The sequence below is a fragment of the Leuresthes tenuis genome, unplaced genomic scaffold, assembly GCF_036924035.1.
Source record: "Leuresthes tenuis unplaced genomic scaffold, fLeuTen1.0.hap1 SCAF_61, whole genome shotgun sequence".
NCBI classification, from domain to species: domain Eukaryota; kingdom Metazoa; phylum Chordata; class Actinopteri; order Atheriniformes; family Atherinopsidae; genus Leuresthes; species Leuresthes tenuis.
The window spans coordinates 86,725-92,963 of NW_027325415.1; the positions used below are offsets into that span (position 1 = coordinate 86,725).

A 6,239-nucleotide genomic window follows, 5' to 3' on the forward strand; every position below is an offset into this window, starting at 1 on the left:
TAAGAAAAGGTAGTATTGCCAGACCATAAATGATCAAAAAAGGGAGCGGAGGTTTTCCGCTGTAAGAAGGTGTGAATATCCGACCATAATTGGTAAAAAGCGGGTAAGAAAAGGTGCAAATGCCCGACAATGTATGATCAAAAGAGGGAGCGGAGGTTTTCGGCTGCAAGAAGGTCTAAATGTCCAACCATAATTTGTAAAAACCGGGGAAGAAAAGGCTCCGAAGCCCAACTATACACCATCAAAAGCGGGAGCGGAGGTGTTCAGCTGCAAGAAGGTCTGAATGTCCATCAATAATTGCTAGAAAACATGAAAAAAAAATTTCGAATATCCAACCGCACATGATCATAAGTGGGAGAAGAGGTGTTCAGCTGCAAGAAGGTGTGAATGTCCACCCATAATTCCTCAAAAATGGGTAAGAAAAGGTGCGAATGCCCAACCATACATCATCAAAAGAAGAAGTGGATGTGTTCTGCAACAAGAAGGTTTGAATGTCCGACCATAGTTTGTAAAAAGTGGGTAAGAAAAAGTTCGAATGCCCGAACATACACCATCAAAAGAGGGAGCGGAGGTGTTCCGCTGTAAGATGCTGCGAATGTCCGACCATAGTTGGTAAAAAGCGGGTAATAAAAGATTAAAAAAACCCGACTGTACACAATCAATAGCGGAAGCGGAGTTGTTCGGCTACAAGAAGGTGTGAAAGTCCACCAATAATTACTGAAAAATGGGTAAGAAAAGGTGTGAATGCCCAACTATACATCATCAAAAGCAGAAGTGGATGTGTTCGGCCACAAGAAGGTTTGAATGTCCGACCATAGTTTGTAAAAGGCGGGTAAGAAAAGGTTCGAATGCCCTTACATACACAAATGAAAAGAGGGAGCGGAGGTGTTTCGCTGCAAGAAGGTGTGAATGTCCAGCCATAATTACTCAAAAACGGGTAAGAAAAGGTAGTATTGCCAGACCATAAATGATCAAAAAAGGGAGCGGAGGTTTTCCGCTGTAAGAAGGTGTGAATATCCGACCATAATTGGTAAAAAGCGGGTAAGAAAAGGTGCAAATGCCCGACAATGTATGATCAAAAGAGGGAACAGAGGTTTTCGGCTGCAAGAAGGTCTAAATGTCCAACCATAATTTGTAAAAACCGGGGAAGAAAAGGCTCGGAAGCCCAACTATACACCATCAAAAGCGGGAGCGGAGGTGTTCAGCTGCAAGAAGGTCTGAATGTCCATCAATAATTGCTAGAAAACATGAAAAATTTTTTTCGAATATCCAACCGCACATGATCATAAGTGGGAGAGGAGGTGTTCAGCTGCAAGAAGGTGTGAATGTCCACCCATAATTCCTCAAAAATGGGTAAAAAAAAAGGTGCGAATGCCCAACCATACATCATCAAAAGCAGGACTGGATGTGTTCGGCTACAAGAAGGTTTGAATGTCCGAGCATAGTTTGTAAAAAGCGGGTAAGAAAAGGTTCGAATGCCCGAACATACACCATCAAAAGAGGGAGCGGAGGTGTTCCGCCATAAGAAGGTGTGAATGTCCGACCGTAGTTGGTTAAAATACCCGACTGTACACAATCAATAGCGGGAGCGAATGTGTTCGGCTACAAGAAGGTGTGAATGGCCGACCATTTTTTGTAAATAGCGGGTAAGAAAAGGTGCGAATGCCCGACAATGTATGATCAAAAGAGGGAGCGGAGGTTTTCGGCTAAAAGAAGGTCTGAATTTCCAACCATAATTTGTAAAAACCGGGGAAGAAAAGGCTCGAAAGCCCGACTATACACCATCAAAAGCGGCAGCAGAGGGGTTCAGCTGCAAGAAGGTCTGAATGTCCATCAATAATTGCTAGAAAAAATGAAAGAAAATTTTCGAATATAAAACCGCACATGATCATATGCGGGAGAGGAGGTGTTCAGCTGCAAGAAGGTGTGAATGTCCACCCATAATTCCTGAAAAATGGGTAAAAAAAGGTGCGAATGCCCAACCATACATCATCAAAAGCATGTGTGAATGTCAGATCATAATTTGCAAAAACCTGATTGTGTGCAGCTGAACACCTCTGCTCCCGCTTTTGATGGTGTATAGTCGGGCTTTCGAGGCTTTTCTTCAACGGTGTTTACAAATTATGGTTGGAAATTCAGACCTTGCAGCCGAACACCTCCGCTCCCTCTTTTGATCATACATTGTCGGGCATTCGCACCTTGTCTTACCCGCGTTTTACAAACCATGGTCGGACTTTCACACCTTCTTGTAGCTGAACAACTCCGCTCCCGCTATTGATTGTGTACAGTCGGGTATTTTAACCTTTTCTTACCCGCTTTTTACCAATTATGGTCGGACATTCACACCGTCTTACAGCGGAACACCTCCGCTCCCTCTTTTGATGGTGTATGTTCGGGCATTCAAACTTTTTCTTACCCACTTTTCACAAACTATGGTCGGACATTCAAACCTTCTTGTAGCAGAACACATCCACTTCTTCTTTTGATGATGTATGGTTGGGCATTCGCACCTTTTCTTACCCATTTTTCAGGAATTATGGGTGGACATTCACACCTACTTGCAGTCGAACAGCTCTGCTCCCACTTTTGATTATGTTTGGTTGGATATTCGCACCTTTTCTTAACTGCTTTTTACAAACTTTGGTCGGACGTTCACAACTTCTTACAGCCGAACACCTCCGCTTCCGCTTTTGATGGTATATATTCGGGCATTCGAACCTTTTCTTACCCGCTTTTTACCAACTATGGTCGGACATTCACACCGTCTTTCAGCGGAACACCTCCGCTCCCTCTTTTGATGGTGTATGTTCGGGCATTCGCACCTTTTATTACCCACTTTTTACAAACTATGGTCGTACATTCAAACCTTCTTGTAGCCGAAAACCTCCACTCCCTCTTTTGATCATACTTTGTCGGGCATTCGCACCTTTTCTTACCCGCTTTTTACAAACTATGCTCGGACATTCAAACCTTCTTGTAGCCAAACACATCCACTCCTGCTTTTGTTGATGTATGGTTGGGCATTCGAACCTACTTGTTGCCCGCTTTTCATTAATTATGGGTGGACATTCACACCTTGTCGCAGCCAAACACCTCCGCTCCCTGTTTTGATCATGTATGGTTGGACATTCGCACCTTTTCTCACCCGCTTTTTGCAAACTATGGTCGGCCATTCACAGCTTCCTCTCCACCATACTTGTATGGTGGGATATTCACACCCACTTGCATCCGAAGACCTCCGCCCCCACTTTTGTTGATATTTAGTCGGTCATTCACACCTTACCCGTTTTCTTGCCGCCAAACACCTCTGATCTCGCTTTTGATGATGTAAGATTGGGCATTCAGACCTTGCTTTTCCTGCTTTTCACCAACTATATATATAACATTCACACCTTCTTGCAGCCGAACACTTCCGCTCCACCTTTTAGGTATCTATCACACCTTTTTTTTCACCGCATTTTATAGATTATGGTTGGAAATTCTCAACCACTCATCCGAAGACCTCTCCTCCCGCTTTTGTTAATATATTTGAACTTTAGTCAGACATTCACACCTACTTGCAGCCGAACACCACCTCTCTAGCTTTTGATGATGTATGGTCCGGCATTCTTACCGTTTCTAACACATTTTTCAGCAATTGTGGTAGGACATTCACACCTTCTTGCAGCTGAACACCTCTCCCACTTATGATCATGTGCGGATTGATTTTCGAAAATTTTCTTTCATGTTTTCTAGCAATTAAAAATGGACATTTAGACCTTCTTGCAGCTGAACACCTCCGCTACCGCTTTTGATCATACATTGTCAGGCATTCGCACCTTGTCTTACCCGCTTTTTACAAAATTTAGTCGAACATTCACACCTTTTTGCAGCCGAACACAGTTTTTTGCAGCCGAATTTGGGCATTCGAACCTTTTCATACCCACTTTTTACCAACTATGGTCGGACATTCACACCGTCTTACAGCGGAACACCTCCGCTCCCTCTTTTGATGGTGTATGTTCGGGCATTCGAACCTTTTCTTACCCGCTTTTTACAAACTATGCTCGGACATTCAAACCTTCTTGTAGCCGAACACATCCACTCCTGCTTTTGATGATGTATGGTTGGGCATTCGAACCTACTTGTTGCCCGCTTTTCATTAATTATGGGTGGACATTCACACCTTGTCGCAGCCAAACACCTCCGCTCCCTGTTTTGATCATGTATGGTTGGACATTCGCACCTTTTCTTACCCGCTTTTTGCAAACTATGGTCGGCCATTCACAGCTTCCTCTCCACCATACTTGTATGGTGGGATATTCACACCCACTTGCATCCGAAGACCTCCGCCCCCACTTTTGTTGATATTTAGCCGATCATTCGCACCTTACCCGCTTTTGGCAAACTATGGCCTTCTTGCAGCCAAAAACCTCTGATCTCGCTTTTGATGATGTAAGGTTGGGCATTCAGACCTTGCTTCACCTGCTTTTCACCAAATATAGTCGGACATTCACACCTTCTTGCAGCCGAACACTTCCGCTCCACCTTTTAGTTTTCTATGGGGCATTCACACCTTTTTTTACACCGCATTTTATAAAAACACCACAGGAACACCGTATTGAGGCTTTGTTCTGACCGCTCATTCGGTGTCGCGTTTCTTTCAAGCAATTCTCCTGGTTAGCCCGCACTCGGCTCGCTCCCAGAGCCGTGTTAAAGTCTGCTTCGCATTCACTCTCTTTTCTCAGCAGATTAAAAGAAACTTCCATCCTGCACCGCTGTTTGCTTTTTCACAAGAGCAGAGGAGAGCGCACCGTTCCCAGCGGCACTGCAGTACCGGGTCGATGCTTGGAGTGAACGGAGCAAGCTCCTTTTTCAACTCCTATTGATAAAAATCCATTTAATATGTAGTCCTCGCATAGACATATCACATATTAAACTGATAAGTACAGATACTACACTTGATCTTAGCCAAAAGGCCGAGAAGCGATATCTGTCCACTGGTTCACGTCCGAGGGCCCTTCCTGGCACAATGCGCACTTGTAGCGGTGTTCGTTTTATGGCCATAGTGTCACTTTGCACCTCCGCCCACCCGCTGCACTGAGCACTCTTCAACCCTTTTAAATGGTATAACTTTACACTACCGCACGCTCCAGCGAGCACCATTCAAGCAACATCGGCACAGTCGCAACAAGTAAGGCGACTCTACTCAGAGAAGTCACTCTGCACAGTAACAAGATTTCTTTTGCACAGACAGAAAGGGCTTCACCCGCAAAGGTAAAGCCTGCCAAAAATAGAAACAATTCATTAGTGCTGCTCTCCACGGAAGTCTTTAGTAAAGGGCGAAGGACTTGTACATTATGAAGAGAAACCAGTGTACGATTATCCATCACTGCGGGAGCAGGGCATCAGGCTAGTTGGCATAGCCACCTTCCCCATGGTGAGCTTTGCTTGGTTGAGATGCTTGCTCCCCCCCCTTGCTCCTCGGCTGACCAAGTAGGAACAATCGGGCCCTATTTGATGGCTGCCTTGTCTTTTACTCTGTGCAAAAGACAAGGCAGCCACAAACAACACGGGAACACCGTATTGAGGCTTTGTTCTGACTGCTCATTCGGTGTCGCGTTTCTTTCAAGCAATTCTCCCGGTTAGCCCGCACTCGGCTCGCTCCCAGAGCCGTGTTAAAGTCTGCTTCGCATTCACTCTCTTTTCTCAGCAGATTAAAAGAAAGTTTCATCTTAGGCTCCCTGAAACTTCCATCCTGCACCGCTGTTTGCTTTTTCACAAGAGCAGAGGAGAGCGCACCGTTCCCAGCGGCACTGCAGTACCGGGTCGATGCTTGGAGTGAACGGAGCAAGCTCCTTTTTCAACTCCTATTGATAAAAATCCATTTAATATGTAGTCCTCGCATAGAGGACATATCAGACATTAAACTGATAAGAACAGATGTTACACTTGATCTTAGCCAAAAGGCCGAGAAGCGATAACTGTCCACTGGTTCACGTCCGAGGGCCCTTCCTGGCACAATGCGCACTTGTAGCGGTGTTCTTTTTATGGCCATAGTGTCACTTTGCACCTCCGCCCACCCGCTGCACTAAGCACTCTTCAGCCCTTTTAAATGGTATAACTTTACACTACCACACGCTCCAGTGAGCACCATTCAAGCAACAACTTTGCACTCCAGCTTCGAACATCGGCACAGTCGCAACAAGTAAGGCGACTCTACTCAGAGAAGTCACTCTGCACAGTAACAAGATTTCTTT

At 45.1% G+C, this 6,239-nt stretch overlaps 3 non-coding genes across 3 annotated transcripts; all 3 read right to left on the reverse strand.

The window, feature by feature from the left end:
* Positions 1-4,782: 4,782 nt before the first annotated feature.
* On the reverse strand, positions 4,783-4,970 carry LOC140285830 (U2 spliceosomal RNA). Its single transcript, XR_011910777.1, has one exon. It is a non-coding gene; the product is annotated as a U2 spliceosomal RNA (small nuclear RNA).
* A 275-nt stretch (positions 4,971-5,245) lies between these two features.
* LOC140285870 (U5 spliceosomal RNA) lies at positions 5,246-5,359 on the reverse strand. The gene has a single exon (XR_011910811.1). It is a non-coding gene; the product is annotated as a U5 spliceosomal RNA (small nuclear RNA).
* A 411-nt stretch (positions 5,360-5,770) lies between these two features.
* LOC140285851 (U2 spliceosomal RNA) lies at positions 5,771-5,961 on the reverse strand. The gene has a single exon (XR_011910795.1). It is a non-coding gene; the product is annotated as a U2 spliceosomal RNA (small nuclear RNA).
* Positions 5,962-6,239: the final 278 nt, after the last annotated feature.